Source organism: Palaemon carinicauda, chromosome 22, assembly GCF_036898095.1.
Source record: "Palaemon carinicauda isolate YSFRI2023 chromosome 22, ASM3689809v2, whole genome shotgun sequence".
Classification (NCBI taxonomy): Eukaryota; Metazoa; Arthropoda; class Malacostraca; order Decapoda; family Palaemonidae; genus Palaemon; species Palaemon carinicauda.
The window spans coordinates 80,765,816-80,785,815 of NC_090746.1; positions in this window are offsets into that span (position 1 = coordinate 80,765,816).

Consider the following 20,000-nt stretch of genomic DNA (forward strand, 5'->3'; position numbering starts at 1 on the left):
AGATATTTGTGACACTGGTTTCAGGAATTAATTGTATGGTCAAATGTGAATTTATGGAAATTCGCCACAAGGTTTACCAAATGTTGAGAATCCTTATATTCTATGCTGGTAAAAGAAACAAAATCACTGACTCTAGGTAGGTTTTACAAGATTTCTAAAAATTCTACAGATCATTTGGACATGACATGTTAAATGAAAGTAAAGAAAATTGTTTTCACGTTATTCAAAAAACAAAATAGCTCCTTCGCGACAGTTGATAAATTGTTCGGATGTCTCCATTTCCATTTCTAATTTCTTCCTCTAGGCTTTCGTAAAAGGGAATACCTCATGGGATCATCTTCAGACGAGATGCCACTTTCTACAGTAGGGCAACCTATCAGCTGTTTGCCCTTCTTTCTTCCACCAATGGAAATACATTGTTGACATTGGCTGGCCAATCAAAGGCCGTGTTTACTCTAGGCCGGGTGATTGTACCTCCAGTGGTCACTTGAAAGGGTTAATGGCTTACTCAACAAACGCCAAGAGTTTTCCCCCAGCAAGGCTTCACATTCCTAACCAAATACAGTTTTTTTCACCCTTACTTTTATGGGTTTTTCCATCTCCGACTGTCTACTCTTGTCTACTGATGGCACTAATGAAAAAGTCACATATATACGCTACTAGATCCCAATAATAAATTACGTAAATTAAATCGAATATTAAAATTTCATCCATAATGCGTCAAGACTCACTGATTTTTTATTTTAAATAGTAAGTCATCCGATTTTTTTTAGAAGTGGAATTTGATGCCAAAGTAACTTTTTTTTTTCTAATACGGTCTTCAAACTTCATAATTGTAAGAAACATTTTGATATATCATATTTGATCATCATTTCCTTTCCACGTTCATAGAAAAAAAAACATAAAATACTTTTTCACAATTCATGTTCCTTTGGGAATCTATATACATATAAATTCAAAGTATCGATTATTCAATTAAAAAATTTTTTTTCTGTCCTAATATTTACTTGCTCACTATACATCTAGAAATAAAATCATAATTTTGAAAGGAACTAAAATTCAATCCATTTTAGCTGGAAAATTTTCTTGAACTATCCTTTGTTTTCCAAAATATTTTCTCAGCCGAATAACTGAAGGAATTATTTTTAATTTACTGATTTTTTACACACATATATATCATTTTTTCAAAATGTCTACCTTCCAAAGACAATTCATATTTAAATGCCTACTGTAAATGGACGATAAAAAACTATGGCCTTTTTCGCTGTACTGTTCTTCGGTGATTATGATGCAACATTAGGTCAAAAGTAGACCCAAAAGCAAGAAATACACTTTGATTGCTCTATAGAACTAAGAAACTGTGTCAACAAAGAATTAATTACGTATGAATAGAACAAAGCATGATAAATATAATTAACCAAGCACCACATAATAAAATTTTTCTATAATGATAAATTATCATAATTTCATCACATAAAATTCTTCAATAATGATAAATTATCGTAATTTCGTAAATTTAAAACAGCTTTAAAAGATAATGTTATTGAAACAAGCCGGTAAATATTCAGATAATACGAATCCTTAGCGAGAAATATAATTTGAAGGCTCCATTCTAGGCAAGAACGTTTTTGCCCTTTTCGTCACAGCAGGCAACACAAATGATCTCTAAAGGTTTTAAAGGCCAGTCATAAGTGATAAAGAAGGATATGTCATTGTGCTGTCACAATGTCCAAGAGACCAAACATTTAGACAACGCATAGTCATTATAGAATAATAAATAACATAAAAGTATAATAACAATATAACGCTTGGGACCATAAGATAATCAATAAGGCTTAGCATACCACGCCATTGCGCGATATAATAAAGAAAAAGTCTGGATACACACACACACACACCCACACACACACATATATATATATATATATATATATATATATATATATATATATATATATATATATATATCAAGGCACTTCCCCCAATTTTAGGGGGTAGCCGACATCAACAAATGAAACAAAACAAAAAGGGGACCTCTACTCTCTACGTTCCTCCAGCCTAACAAGGGACTCAACCGAGTTCAGCTGGTACTGCTAGGGTGCCACAGCCCACCCTCCCACATTATCCACCACAAATGAAGCTTCTTAATGCTGAATCCCCTACTGCTGCTACCTCCGCGGTCATCTAAGGCATTGGAGGCAGCAGCAGGGCCTACCGGAACTGCGTCACAATCGCTCGCCATTCATTCCTATTTCTAGCACGCTCTCTTGCCTCTCTCACATCTATCCTCCTATCACCCAGAGCTTCCTTCACTCCATCCATCCACCCAAACCTTGGCCTTCCTCTTGTACTTCTCCCATCAACTCTTGCATTCATCACCTTCTTTAGCAGACAGCCATTTTCCATTCTCTCAACATGGCCAAACCACCTCAACACATTCATATCCAATCTAGCCGCTAACTCATTTCTTACACCCGTTCTCACTCTCACCACTTCGTTCCTAACCCTATCTACTTGAGATACACCAGCCATACTACTTAGACACTTCATCTCAAACACATTCAATTTCTGTCTCTCCGTCACTTTCATTCCCCACAACTCCGATCCATACATCACAGTTGGTACAATCACTTTCTCATATAGAACTCTTTTTACATTCATGCCCAACCCTCTGTTTTTTACTACTCCCTTAACTGCCCCCAACACTTTGCAACCTTCATTCACTCTCTGACGTACATCTGCTTCCACTCTGCTTCCACTCCACCATTTGCTGCAACAACAGACCCCAAGTACTTAAACTGATCCACCTCCTCAAGTAACTCTCCATTCAACATGACATTCAACCTTGCACCACCTTCCCTTCTCGTACATCTTATAACCTTACTCTTACCCACATTAACTCTCAACTTCCTTCTCTCACACACACTTCCAAATTCTGTCACTAATCGGCCAAGCTTCTCTTCTGTGTCTGCAACCAGTACAGTATCATCCGCAAACAACTACTGATTTACCTCCCATTCATGGTCATTCTCGTCTACCAGTTTTAATCCTCGTCCAAGCACTCGAGCATTCACCTCTCTCACCACTCCATCAACATACAAGTTAAACAACCACGGTGACATCACACATCCCTGTCTCAGCCCCACTCTAACCGGAAACCAATCACTCACTTCATTTCCTATCCTAACATATGCTTTACTACCTTTGTAGAAACTTTTCACTGCTTGCAACAACCTTCCACCAACTCCATATAACCTCATCACATTCCACATTGCTTCCCTATCAACTCTATCATACGCTTTTTCCAGATCCATAAACGCAACATACACCTCCTTACCTTTTGCTAAATATTTCTCGCATATCTGCCTTACTGTAAAAATCAGGTTCATACAACCCCTACCTCTTCTAAAACCACCCTGTATTTCTAAGATTGCATTCTCTGTTTTATCCTTGATCCTATTAATCATTACTCTACCATACACTTTTCCAACTACGCTTAACAAACTAATACCTCTTGAATTACAACACTCATGCACATCTCCCTTACCCTTATATAGTGGTACAATACATGCACAAACCCAATCTACTGGTACCATTGACAACACAAAAAACATATTAAACAATCTCACCAACCATTCAAGTACAGTCACACCCCCTTCCTTCAACATCTCGGCTCTCACACCATCCATACCAGACGCTTTTCCTACTCTCGTTTCATCTAGTGCTCTCCTCACTTCATCTATTGTAATCTCTCTCTCATTCTCATCTCCCATCACTGGCACCTCAACACCTGCAACAGCAATTATATCTGCCTCCCTATTATCCTCAACATACAGTAAACTTTCAAAATATTCCGCCCATCTTTTCCTTGCCTCCTCTCCTTTTAACAACCTTCTATTTCCATCTTTCACTATCTCTTCAATTCTTGAGCCAGCCTTCCTTACTCTCTTCATTTCTTTCCAAAACTTCTTCTTATTCTCTTCTCCCCGTCGCTAGAGTAGAGGAAGAGGGAATAGTCATACCCTGGGGAGAGGGTGATCGTGTGCGTATCTATCTAAATATTTAGCCGTTACTTTTGACGGGTCGCGTACACCAATAAACTAATGTTCATTCTGATTAATTTACCCCAAAAATTGATTGAACACATCTTTTAGAGACATTCGAGTGTAGCTGCAATCTTTTATTTTCCCAATAACTAAACGTTCATAGAATGAACAAAAAAAGTAATCTTAATAATTTAGCCATGTGATATTTCATTTACTACTGGGATATCGAAATTAATAATTGTCCAGTTTTCATTTGATTTCAAAGCAATTTAATATCTCGATTTTCATTTACTCGGGATGTCTTCATTGTTTATCATTTCAAACTTCAATAACACTGTACAGAAAACTCCCTCGTTTTTTGTTTTTTTAAATCCAATAGTTATAGTTCAAATAAGTCAGTCCATCACAAAGCTTCTTTTGTAAAATCACCCCCATTCTGATGGTAGAGGATGTCGATATTCAACCTGCTCTGAAATTGTAATAAAACTTCATCAGCTTTCTAAAAATAAAATATTGCATTCATAGTGTAACTGAATATTCACTGTTGCATTGCCGATAATGTTTCCATAATCAAAAAAGGGAAAATGCGATTATTAGACCCCGGATAAAAGTTGAAATTTGATCGTTGGACAATATTTTCGTTCGTCCATTTGTATTTCTTATTAGGTTTTATCAGAATTATATTCAGTTTCCTTTTTAATCTATGATGAATTAATAAAAAAAAAAAAAAAAAAAAATGTAGGTGCGAGGAACTGGGATAAATAATATTGATGAAACAAGTCAGACGTAAAAAATACTTCGTTTCATGAGTTAATTATTGTCTAACGATATTTGTTAAATAAAAGAATGTTGGCCTTAAACCTGCGCCAACGTTACGACAACCTATATGCAGTATTCCAAGGGCACTGTAAATTAAAATTATACATAAATTTTAGTTTTTCTAGACTGCACATATGATAAAAGAAACTAGCTGTAACTAGCAATTCACGTATTTCCGTGAATATTTTCAATTTTTGCTTCATATTATAAATTACAATACCGTTAAAACCATTAAAGATAATTTACACAGCTTACTCAGAAGAGACCGGCTAAAAGGCTTTAAATCTCGTTCCCGCAAATCCAGCAGTCGTACATTTGGAAAAGTGCCCAAATGTTGGGAATGGCTTTTTGCTATGTATGCCACTTTGATGTTCTTCCCCAATTCAGCCAGTGTCGATAAAATGCATCAGTTTGCATCATGGCTGTAATAACCAATAACATTTCATTGATTTCCATTTGGCAGCGGAAAAATTCTAAAAAGAAATTATTTTACAAGGAAATTATTTGATGTAATTATCATTCCACGTTTGCTGTGATATTATTAATAACTTTATAATTAAGTTTCTTAATACAAGTTTCAATGAAAGCAACACAATAATTCCAATCAGAAGGTAGGAGATTCTTCGTAATAAACAATTTTCGAGGACAATGCACCTATGCTATTCACTTTACTTCTAACCCAACAGAAATCTATTTTTTACTTCCCGTGGTTTGGGGTAACTTACGAGGAATCATAGGAAATCCATGAGACCACGACTTAAGGGACTTCATAGTTCTTCCAATCTCTATTATTGTATTCAATGGAATTAGGATTTTGGACCAGAACACCCAGCAATGGGGCCTGGAATGCTATTCAGTGCATATCTGCAAAAGGGTGAAAACCCTACAATTGCAGTAAATAGGAAAACTTAGGACGCTGAACAGCAACATAAGAAAACATGGGAATAGAAGTAAAGTAAATGGCTATAAAATGGAGTGCAGCTAGGAGAAAAGAAAACACTGCGAAGTCGTAAATATATTGTATAACGAGCAATGCTTAAATACTAAACCCCAAACAATCATAGGATATGAAAATCCCATTACCTTGAGACTAAAGAAAATTATAAAGGAATTATCTATAGTGCTTAACTTTGATGTACTTAACGGTTGAGAAACAAGTGTGAAATTAGTAACATTCCTACTCATGTACATATAATAGAGGCATACATACACATGTTTGATTGAGATATATATATATATATATATATATATATATATATATATATATATATATATATATATAAACACGCACACACACATTGTTTGTACGTGGTAAGTGTGTTTGTAAGAGCCACAGTGACCGCGTAACCTCTCTATTTTCTCTTAATTTAAACCTGCTTCTCATTGCAAAGTCTTGACACAACTGTAGCCAAAAAAAAAAAAAAAAAAAAAAAAAAAAAAAAAAAAAAAAAAAAAAAAAAAAAACTCCCATGATGAGATTTGCATCCATGCATGAGAAGTTAAGCTGATGTTTACCTTAACCACTCGGCCCTGTGAGAAATGATTCACAGAAGAGATTAGCTTGTAGTTGCTAACGTGGTAAATGCCATTCTGATACAGCATACATCGAGTATCCAGATGCCTTCATATCATACACCAGAGCAGCCTACTGACTAGGTTATTCTACAGTATTAGGGAATTGGGCAACCTTCTTTTCTTTATGTAATTTTTTAATAAATTTCTTTATTATAGCTAGATTATATTAGACTCTAGGCATATTGCTATATAAATGAGTGCTTCTAAAAACTCTAGAAATTTGCGATGAAAGATAAAAGTTAAATTCTAAAAGTTTAAAAACTATTGATATTTAGCCTAAAAGTAAAACTAGAATCCCTGCACAGTAATTCAATTATCATTTGATATAGAAGTAGCCACATATTTAATGAACGATAATCATATCAAACGAACAAGATACATTTTGATCAATAAACACATTTTATGAAATAACTAACATAAAGCACATACTACCGATGTCACAGAATATTCAAATCTGCAGTTGTTACCGAGGTAACGAATACTACTGCGTGAAAAAAAAGAAAAAAAAATATCAAAGAGAATATCTTCTAGATCTGAACACACACTTTAATTCTAGTGGTTACCTCGATCCAACTTTTCAAAAACATCGGAGCTTATTGACATTACAAATACTCAATTCTCCCTTTAATCTTCTCGAAGCAATTAAAAGTATTTATCAGCTTATCTATTACAACTTGGAGACTAAGGATGAGATTTACATACGTTAAACAATATACAATTTCACCATTGTTTCCAACAAAAATGTTGCAACATTTCGTATATACCTATTGATAAGGATTACGCTCAATCAACTGCTCTATTGAGAGGCATTTGTGCATTTTGCAGAGCAAAAAAAATCTATGTATGAACAAAATGTCATCAGATTCGTTGCATATTCAAAAGCAAGGAAATTCCAGTACATGGATGGGAGAAGTTCTATGATGAAACAAATGAAACTATAAAAGTAAGCTGAAACGTTAGCAATGAAAATAAAATCAACTAACACAAAAATTACAAGATAGTTCACAATCGGAAATCCAGCAAACAATTTTTATTCAAAGGTTTCGATGAGTTTCAAATATTAATGAAAACATCGCACGTGTACAGTAACATTTGTCAAAACCCATTAAAAAGGTAAAATATGAATTGGTGAATAAAAGCGCTTGGAGATTTGCAAGAACATGGGATGTTTCCGCAGTAAATACAAATATTATACCAAAGTCATCTTGTAACATACGAAACATACAGCAATCGCTGTCACTTGTAGGAAGAGTGAATGTCCTTTGCACTGTCAGTTTGCACTCAAGTGAAAATTGGAGAGAGAGAGAGAGAGAGAGAGAGAGAGAGAGAGAGAGAGAGAGAGAGAGAGAGAGAGAGAGAGAGAGAGAGAGAGAGGACGGGAGTGACCTAAGATGAAATTATTTCGTCCCCAGTTGGCCTCAAAGCACCAGATGGTAGAAATTAACTCAGTTGCCTCTTTTATGATTGCACCCCTACGACAGTGAGTCTGTTGCCAATACTTCATCCAGATTGTACAGATCTGGGCTAGTGTATATCAGTCCATTAAAAATTCAAATTAATCCTATCTCGATTATGTTTCTTTAGAAAAATTTGTATTTTTCAAAAACAATTGAAAAATAAAAGAAACACCAAGCCTCGTATAATTGAGAAAAATCTTGAAGAATTGCTTGACACCAGCACAGGTATGTAAAAACTGGCGTTACATTAGAACGAACTTCATCTTTTAGGGCGCATGTAAGGAAAGTAAAGGAAAACGTAGTGTACCGTACCTGTTTCATACAAGCTCATGCACTGTAATACTATTGCTTTTTTTCTCTCTCGCTCTCTGCCGCACAAATAATACAAAAACCTGTTTAAGCTCGTCATCGCATGTTTCAGATTGTTTAATTTTTCTAACATTGTTGCCCTCAACTATTTGTATATAAGCTCGTTACCCGTTGAATAAACTTTACTTGCCTTCACCTCGCTTCTCTGTTAGTACCTGACAGCTCACCTTGCCACAAAAGCAACCAGAAATAACCTTAGCAAACGTGTCAATTCAAATTGGGGAACAAATCCCCCAACACTTAAACAAACAGCTCTGGCCCTCAACTACTCAACTACCGAATACTGCTCACCAGCCTCGGAAAAGTCCTGTCATTCTCATAAAGTTGACGTTGAACTCAATATTGCATGTCACATAATTACTTGTGCCTTAAGACCAACACTCCTTCCAATACTCTATAGATTGGCATTCATTACACCACCGAACATCCGCTAAATAGCCTATACAAGGACCCAAAAATGTAGACAGGAGAATGATGAAAGGTACCCGCTCTATGGCCACCAGGTATTTATATAAAGATTGAAATCCCGCAAGAGCTTCATAACCACCACTAGCCTCAACGTCATTGAATCAGTAACTTACAACCAAGAATGCTGGTGAGGCTGACCAGAGCCTATGTGAGTCTCTTCCCCATGGAACAAACCTCTGTAGAAAGGATAGCGTTACTCTTAATCGAGCAATAGCTAGACTTGGAAGGACTAGAGAATCTCCATAAGTGGGGTCTCACCCCCTCTGCTAAGTGCCCATGTGGGCATCCCATCCATACAATGGACCACATACTTCGTGGGTGTGAACCGGGGTTAATCTGCCCAGATTTGGACCTTTACGAAAGTGACCAGGCCGCTTGCGCAGTAGATATAATGTTGGCGCGATATGATGAGTGTAGTTGCCTTGAAAGACAAACTTCTCAAGAGAGAAATTAAATCATAAGTAATGTCGGGAATTGTCAAAACAGCTTACTGTAACCAATCCAAAAGTGTTACATACTTGAAGAATATTTATCACAATTACAAGGATAATCAATTTAATTCTATTTATTTAATAAATTATTTGCGAATTTATCATATATACACCAAACTTTAACAATCCATATATTTTAGGGATATGAACAACATCACGTCTGAGAAAAAGCAATGCCATCTAAAATTACATTACCTAAGTACATGAATTGTAATGCTAATATAATCTATCTATAAACGCAAAAAATAAACGAGCGTCGGTTTTCGAAAAACACACTGTACCAAACTCCATCTTGAGAGAAATTTTCTATAAATAGTAACTGACCAAACCAAAAAGCATCACCATACCATTCTCCTTTTCAGCACCATATCTGCATGTGCCTATTGTCATCAAATGAAGATAAATATAAAGGATTCAAATTACAACAATGGTCTAAATAATAGAATTAACCATGCAGCCCTCAACACAGCTTTACTGTTTGGTTTCTGGAAATAACAAAAGACTAAAATGTCTATTCAAAATAAAAAACGTCCACTTCAAACTTCCATTGATGGATGGCGCTTGAATGAAATTCTTTTCAGCCATACGAGAAATATGACGTTGGCAAATCTATTTTCTTTTATCACCTTTGTCCCCTACTTTCTTCTGGTTTGCAATTTTCTGAAGTACAGAATTTCCAGACAAGGGATTTTGTGTTATATTTAGATACCTATCGAATTTTTTTTTTTTAAGTATCGCTTATTAACCATTCTCATTTTGTTTGGGAATCTAAATTAAATACTGCAAGTTAATACATCTTTCAAAATGATACAAGAACACTTGAATTTACTCTCAAAATTCTATTTTTCTCTTCATGGTAAGCAAACTTTTCTACGCTTCGTGCACTATCACATCACATTCAACGCCTGACCAAATTCCAGGTATTCCTGAAATGCTTCACGGTACACTAATTCCCAAATACAGGTATTCCTGAAATGTTTCACGGTACACTAATTCCTAAATACAGGTATTCCTGAAATGCTTCACGGTACACTAATTCTCAAATACAGGTATTTCTGAAATGTTTCACGGTACACTAATTCCCAAGAAAATGCAAAAAAACTTAAACCTTATTATCGCTTCCGTCGTACCATTAGGAAAAACATTGGGAAATTGCAGTGGACGTCCTTTTCCGCGGAAACATTCTCTTTGTTTTCATACCGCTGTTGATCTTTCCGAAAGACTGGCGACATTAAAACAAACATTCTATTCAAAGATGTTCATGCATGGTATTCTGTTTAAACGTTCTTCGTTTTAAATACTGTATACGGAAATTGTTTTTCTAGTTTTACACGCTACGAAGGAAGACTCTTTATTTGTTTTGCACGATATCTATACAGTTAGTTTCTTTTATATGTTCTACAAACAAACTAGGATATTCTTCAATTTATTCTACACACTATACAGGAAGATTCTTTTATTTGTTTCCAGTGATTGTTTTATGTCACAAATAACAAAGGTTCTTTAATTTTTTAACCCAACGTACAGATATACTTTTCAACTAACCACGTAAAACATCAAAATTTCTCTTGTGGTTTAGGAGTTAAAATTGCAATAGAGAGAGAGAGAGAGAGAGAGAGAGAGAGAGAGAGAGAGAGAGAGAGAGAGAGAGAGAGAGAGAGAGAGAATTTCTATAATCTCGTTAAATAATGAGGTTAGCCTTACATGCAAGCTTCGCCAATACAAGAAAGATATACAAGAGAAGACTACGTTGATCTCATATACTTCGCAAACTCGGACAATTCTCTAAAAATATTTAAAGATCCTCATGCATCGCACCTCATAGATTTTTATTTCATATTCCATAACAATAGCAAACACTCCAGAGGCATGAATGTCGGTTATTATGCAGCGTGTTAAAAGTCACTGATACTCAAGAGGAAACGGTGCATAATGCAATGCACAAGTTTGGGCAAAATACGTATAATTAAAAAAATCTGATTATTGTACTAGGACAGTTCTTCACATTGCGTTACTATAAAACGTTGTATATTATTTTTCATATATTCAACGAAACTAAATTAATTGCAAGATATGAAAAAATATATTATCTTTCACTTGCCCGGCATGCCAACGGCTGTCGAAACATCATTTGCTTTGCTATAAATTTTCTTCCTTTAGGGTACACTATCTGAATGAAAAATCATCCTTTCACCAAAATATTATTTATTGCACTTTACTTTCCGACCCTCATAACTCTTCACCATCGAGTTAGACTGACGTTCCTGGAAGAATTCCTCTTCCTTGTATGTCAGCTACACCTCTTCAGCTTGAAAATGCTTAATGAGGCTGCTAAATATTAATGTTTAGGTAGAAGTATAGTTCTTATGATCCCTGTAGATTTCATCTTACTTGGGTCTTGCTTAAATGACGGGAATAATGGTAGGTCCTTATTAAAGTTTTGTCACCCAGGGAACGTTTTACGTCTGGCAAAAAGAAAAGAAAAACAAATAAATGGGATATGTAGGCTACTCGTACCACAGCCTCTATCTTAGCAGCTTTGGTAATAATTCACTGTTCCGAATAAAGAATTACCCATTTTTTCCTGTTTATCATTTTCGTGTGGACATTAGCACTCCTGTTTCCTATATTCAAAAAGTATATTCTGTTCCCTACAGACTCATATCTAAATAGTTTTCCCTATAAGATTGTGGGCATAATACGAATAATAATAATAATAATAATAATAATAATAATAATAATAATAATAAAAATTTCCAGTTCTCTTTTATTCCTTGATTATAAAATATCTTATTTCTATTTTCTACTTATCCTTCCTTTACACACAGGGTACTATTTTTTTTAAATTCATTCCCCATGTAGATGTAATATGCATCGTTATTACAAAATGGAATATAATATATATATATATATATATATATATATATATATATATATATATATATATATATATATATATATATATAACCCTATTTTTTTTCTGTTGGATCCTTCGGCTTACCAAATGGAATAATATATATATATATATATATATATATATATATAAAACTCTATTTTTTCCTGTTGGAACCTTCGGATTACAGCATACTGCATTTCCCACTAGGGTTGTAGCTCAGCTATTAGTAATGACAATAATAATAACAACAACAACAACAACAACAACAACAACAACAACAATAACAAGTGAGCAAGTCCTGAACGCGGACATGGTCCTCGTAGAGGACATACCTCCGCCAAGGTGACCTAGAGCGCCATATGTCCTAGAATCATGAATTGATGTGACTTCGACTTTCAAGTAACGTTTGACCTTTAATTTAGCTTAACCATTCAATGGCCTTGGCAGTTACCTGACACTGAGGTTGAAGGACTTTTGACTGTTTGTGTGTTGGTAGCATTGGGAAGCTCTTGTGGGTGTGTTCGATTTTATTTTTTTTTGACGTGATGATGGCATTGACGCGAGAGTCGAACATATGAATTAATAATGAGCAATAATGGGTTGCGCCTGGACTAGGACTTCCCTGTTGGCTTATGCAAAAGTCAGTGCTTTATTTCTGTCTCTTGATATGGCCACTTATGTCATAGTGACACCAGTGACCCCTGTGACCTTGACCTTGGGGTGACCTTGACCAAAATTTAATCAGTTCTTCCATACACATTGGGGAACTACTTGGCCAAGTTTGAAGTGATTCCGTGTAGAAATGTGGCCTCTACGTTGTCCACAGACAGACAGACAAACAGAGAAACAAACAAACAAACAAACAAACAAACAAACCGAACCGAAAACATAACCTCCGCCGCTTGGCGGAGGTAATAATAATAATAATAATAATAATAATAATAATAATAAATAAAGAGTATATAACTAAAATAAGTGCTTTGGACTAAGTCTCCAATAAATTCATTTAACAGATTACTCCAATCTCTTTGTTTTATTGTCCCCTATTAAAAATATGGTCTTCTAGATAGAGTTTTGCGATAATGCAACTTATCGTACCACAAATCCAAATGTTCCCTATATATATATATATATATATATATATATATATATATATATATATATATATATATATATATATATACTGTATATATATATATATATATATATATATATATATATATTTATATATATATACAGAGAGAGAGAGAGAGAGAGAGAGAGAGAGAGAGAGAGAGAGAGAGAGAGAGAGATCATCATCATCATATCCTCCTACGCTTATTGACGCAAAGAATGATGTCCGTTAGATTTCGTCAGTCATCTGTGTGCGTGTGCGCATATACATGTCTAAATATTTATACGTCATTTTTGACGGTTCGGGTACACTAATAGCCTCTATATATATATATATATATATATATATATATATATATATATATATATATATATATATAGCCTATATATATATATGCATATATATATTTACATATATATATATATATATATATATATATATATATATATAAGTATATATATATATATATATATATATATAAGTATATATAAATATATATATATATATATATATATATATATATACATATATATATATATATATATATATATTTGTGTATAAACTTTGTACACACACACACACACACACACACATATATATATATATATATATATATATATATATATATATATATATATATGAGTGTATATACTTCTTAATTTACACAAAAAGTACTAAAAAAATTCCTTAGTGTAAATATGAATATATTTGTATACTTCAGCCGAACAAGTACTTCTGTGTCAACTAGAATTCAATCATCTGTAATTGAAAGTAAAATAAAACTGAAATACCTTTGAGTCATATTTAACTGGTTTCGAACGGTAGAAGGAGGATAACAATGAAATCCTAATATTCACAATCAACAACTTTTTTTTTACTACCACGAAAGCACATATCTTATGAAAAGCTACAAAAGGATTGGAACTTGAAGATTAGAGCCCTTGCTACATTTTTTTTTATGCCAATCCATTGTTAACCATGGAGAAAAAACTAGGGATACGTATTGATTTCATTTTTGAGAGGTATTGCCTTTTTAAGACTTGACAGCACCATTAACCATAGGAAAGTTTACTTTTTTAGTTAGGCTGTCAGATAATATGATGATTTGTTACCTATAAATCTTTGTTTGTGCGAAGCCAATTCCATTTAATCAAAATAATAAGATTATCACATTACAATGAACGAAACAATTAAATCAGCCAATAAATTACGGCTATAAGATTGGAGTTCGGAGGTTATCGCTATAAAAAAAAAAAAAAATGGCTTCTTTTCGGATGTCGGGATCCCGGCCATACTTAGCCCAGTTTTATTTTCCAGGATTTGGTTTAAAATTCCGGAATTTTTATCATGTTGAATGATTTGGTTAACGCAGTCCAATCTGTGAAAATGGGAGGGAAAAGGCTGGGAAACAGAGGTACAGTTATATTTAGATTTAAGGCAATATTTTCATTTATATCAAAAGAAGTGGATGAAAAGAATTCTTCATTTTGAAATAAGCTTATAAGTCCCCTATTCTGAAGAGTAAATGAAGGGAAAGGCACACTTCCTGTAGGACTTGAGAGATATTTGCAGTATGGACAACCGAACAGAGAAGCGGCTAAAAATCTTTTATCAAGAATGTTTCCAGATATTACAGTCACCACCGACACAAGGATAAACTACCAGCCTTTATTCAGATATTTTTAGATGCAAAAAGCATAGCAATAGAACAGGGTCAACGTCCTTGCAAATGAGGGAATATGGTTTCCAACATATTGGGAAAGAATTAATTTCATCTGAGGCAACGGGAGAGATGACATAACTTGGAGGAGATATTTCAAGGCCGCCCTTCTGTGCCATGAACTTCAATTGAAAATAAAAGGGATTTATAATATGTAGTATGAAATAAGCACGTGCGGGAAATAAAGATTTCCATAGGGTAAAATAATATTATGTGAAAGGATCATATTTGAACCAAAATCCCATGCTGCTGCTACTATAAAAAAAAAAAAAAAAAAAAAAAAAAAAAAAAACACCTTTATGAATAAAAGTTATCGATTCATTAAATTGGAGAAAGTTTTACTGGAAAATATGCGAAAAGCGTGACACCTATTTCACACAAAGAACGCGATGTACTTCTGCCAACAGATCTCCGTGTGCTGCCCTACTTACGTTTACAGTTCTCGTTGTTTACTGACCTGCAAGAAAAAAGAAAAAGAACATTAAGGAAGTGGAACTTTACCTTAGTTCTCAAAGGATTGAGGTTATATATAACAAAAGATAAAACGATCAATACGAAAAGTAAATACCTTAAACATTCATATACCTCAATCCAAAAATTATAGTACTGTTTGCATTTTTATCATCATCTTCGTATATCATTTTTTTTTTCAAATATATCTCCCTCTTCAACAAAATACCAGAATTTCGCGTTAACTTCATAAAAGTTGGTTAAACATAAGCACGCGAGAAGTATCTACATAACTAGTGACAATTTCTACTTGAAAAATATTTAATGTCTCATAATCTTTCATACACTGTTAAAAATTTGCATGAAAAAACAGTATGTGTCTGACAAAATCTATTCCAGGATTTTTACTGTTTTAAAAAACAATATACCGATATAAATGAGTAATATTACGGTCACTAACCCATAAAAGATAATGACAAATTAAGGTAAAATTACGGTCGCCCGTATTTTACTGAAATACGGTTGGAAACAGTATATTTTTACGGAGAATTTCATATTAAAATTACTGTGTTTTTCTAACAGTGTCCATCAATAGAATGCAACTCGAAATGAAACAACGAGTGATGACATTGACATCTAATACACAAAAGCATATATTGGTCGTCCATTCAAATTATCTGAGCGAACAATATTATAGCAATTTTTTTCCATGATGATAAAATGTGTTCTGTGTGACAACCTTCAAAAATGAATATTTATTACCAGAGCAATGTTACTGAACCAGATTTCTGAAATTATTACCAGAGCAGTATTACCGAACCAGATTTCTAAATTCATGATAAAAAGTAAACAACTGCCTATATAATGTTCATGTATTCGTTTATCCTTTGCCATTAAACACCAGTGAATAAAGGATATAAAAAAAAAGGGGCAGATGATTAACTTCATTATTTTTTCTTAATGATAAAAATCTGAGCGATCCATTTTAGAATGGGTTATAAATCAAATTAAGTTACTAAACAAGTAATTATAATTTCAAGGTATTTGTACATAAAATAAAAATATACAATATCTAAAATATCTAAAATAATAATAATTTTAATCGAAAATTCTCAGTAAAATATACTGTTCTCACCCGTATTTCAGTAAAATACAGGCGACCGTAATTTTTGCTATGCCTAGTTCTTATCTTTTACGGTTGGTGACCGTAATATCACTCCTTTACGTAAAAACAACAGTTTCTAAAAGAGAAAATGTCTGAAAACATTTATTCCAGGATTTTTAGTTTCTTTACGGCAAATTTTTAATAGTGTATGTAATATTTCGACACCAAAAAAAGATGAAAATCTTACAGAATATGATAAAACGAGGAATAAGTCTGACGCTTATCTCTCCGCCTTCAAACGCTGGAGCTATGAATAAGCGAGGCACTCTAGATAAATAATAGCTCATGTATGCTTGCGCGCATGCGGAGACGTACATGCAACCAAGTCAGCGTTTGCTTTGCTCTTAATAGCCTTAATATCTGCCAATGCACGTATTTGCGTAGGTATATTCATGAATCATTCCGAATGTTGGAGACCACAGGCATAAGCGCACGAGGGAGCTGATAACCGTAGCTACTTTAATTGCAGGCATTATCAACACAGTTACCACTCGCTATAATTGAACAATATCAACATACAACTCTCTCTCTCTCTCTCTCTCTCTCTCTCTCTCTCTCTCTCTCTCTCTCTCAAGAACAGAAACCATATATATGCATATAGCCAATATATATACAGTATACATATATATATTCTTACGTATAAATATATAAATAAAAGATGTATATGTATATATACATATGTACAGTATATGCATAAAGAAAAGTATTTATACATTAATATTTATATATATATATATATATATATATACATATATATATGTATGTATGTGTGTATATAGATATCTGTGTAAATAATAATAATAATAATAATAATAATAATAATAATAATAATAATAATAATAATAATAATAATAATACAAGCTAGGCTTTAACCCTAGTAGGAGAAGCAAGATACAATAAACTCAAGGGCTCCAGCAGGAAAAACACAGTCAGGAAAGGAAAAGCAATCAAAATAAAATATTTCAAGAACAGTAACAATATTAAATTAGATCATTCACATAAAAAGAACTAGAAGATAAATAACATAGAACAGCACGCCCGAGTGTACCCCCAAGCAAGAGAACTCTATACCAAGACAGTGGAAGGCCATGGTACAGAGACTATGGTACTATCAAGGGCCAAAGAACAATGGTTTGATTTTGGAGTGTCCATCTCCTAGAAGAGATATTTGACATAGCTAAAGAGTCTCTTCTACCCTTACCAAGAAGCTAGTAACCACTGAACAACTACATCGCAGTAGTTAGCCCCTTGAGCTAAGTTTATCAGTCTACCTAGTAGTCCAAGGACAACAGTGAACAGGGACACAGGCTAAAAAATCTTATCCCTTAAGAATTACCACACATTAAAAAAAGAGAAGTATATAATGGGTTTATATAATAGCTTACGTGGTTCAAATATCAATAGAGGCTTTGTCCCAAAAGCAACACGCACATCTCTCTCTCTCTCTCTCTCTCTCGTCTCTCTCTCTCTCTCTCTATATATATATATATATATATAATGTGTGTGTGTGTGTGTATGTGTGTGTGTGTGAGCGCACCCACGCGCATATCTGTGTTAATTGTGAACTAACGTCACCCCAGTTGAGTACAGTTGGAAAAATCATAATAGAGAACTTATTCAAGATACCATAAGTTATATTTCATACACGCAGAACGAATAAAAAAAACATATATATTGACCAAAAAGAAATATACCTTTATGCTTAGACATAAAAATTTTTTCGACAACCAAACTTCGATATTAGAAATTCCATATCTAAAAGTTTTGTTGGGTCTCTAATTACCTTTATCAAAGTGAATTACGTTTTTAATACAAGGCAATGACTCGAAGTTGTCTACGGATACCCATGCATTGCTAGAGGAAGTTCAAAGGAATAAAATCTTCATCATATTAGTGATGCACAGATAGTAATCATTCAGAATCAATTGGTTTATAGCCATGTATTCCAATAACGATGAACTTCATGAAACCATGCTATAACAATAAAAGTTCTTGATTGTCTTATTCCATTATTAACTTTAGCACTCACTTAGAAAACCATTTATAACGCCATTTCTTACTTTACTTTGCTTTACTTTACTTGTGAATTGTTACCTTAAGAAAAAATTCTTTAAGCCTAAATCTCTAATTTGTAGAAACTATTTTCTTTGAATCGCAAAGCACTTCGAGATAACAGAGAGGCAATTTTCCCTCTGGGTTATTTTGAAACAGTAACCCTTAATAGCAGAAACCCCTTTCTGACTAAACTCAAACCACAGCATGAATGCTCTGCTCTTCCGCATGAACCTCGTTTCCAACCCCAAGATTGGCTGTGACAGGACCTTGCTTTGCTATTTCCACCTCTCTCGTCGCACCTGAAACTTGCAGCAACGCTCGCTACTACATTCTTTGCATGTGTCTCTCTCCATCAATGTATACTTTCCTTCTCTTGCCGCACACATTCTCCTGTCTTGAACTTACTGTATAATTTGTAACATATTTTTTTCCAATATATCATATAGTACTATAATATTGCACTAAGAGCGATTCGAATATAAAGTCTTAAACACGGCCAAGATGAAAATTGAACTGGGGCATAGCAATATTAACTTCGATGGTCACTAAACGTGCCTGACATGTTTTTAAAGGTTTAAAGTCAGCTCATAAATGGCAGAAGCAAGAGACGGTGTCATTGCCCTAGCTAGCAGGACAATCCCCAGACACTGACCATATTGTAAATTTATATATGATCAGCGGGACAGCCCCTCTCCACCCAAGCTGTGTCCGAGGAGGCCCTGGCAATGGCTGCTGATGACTCAGCAGGTAGACCTAGAGGCTCCCTCAAACCACGCATCCTTAGCTCACAAGGATGTTGAGGTTGCACACTAAAAAAAACTATCGAGTTTGTGTCCGAGGAGGCCCTGGCAATGGCTGCTGATGACTCAGCAGGTAGACCTAGAGGCTCCCCCAAACCACGCATCATCAACTCACAAGGATTGTTGAGGTTGCTCACTAAAAAAACTATCGAGTTTGAGTGGGACTCGAACCCCAGTCCTACAAGCGTCAGGCAAGGACGCTTCCAATAGGCTACCCCTAACCCCTAATATAGTTTTGATGTGTGCCATAAAACAAATCAACTCAAAACGCCTGAAATCTATCAATCACTATGCCCAACCACTCTTTTGCCGAGAGATATCTGGATTGTTTCATGCTATCCTATTGAAACAATCCTTATAACAAGATTTAAAACAAAATATTTGTAATAAGAAGAGAGATAAGATAAGGGCTTGTACAATTATGAAATGAAAACCTAGACGGTTTCCATAGAGATAAGTCATGCACATGCTATCAAGAAATGTTGAAATCATTGGATAATGGTCCTCGAGTTTGCCCCCTCCCCCCCCCACCTCTCTCTCTCTTCTCTCTCTCTCTCTCTCTGCTCTCTCTCTCT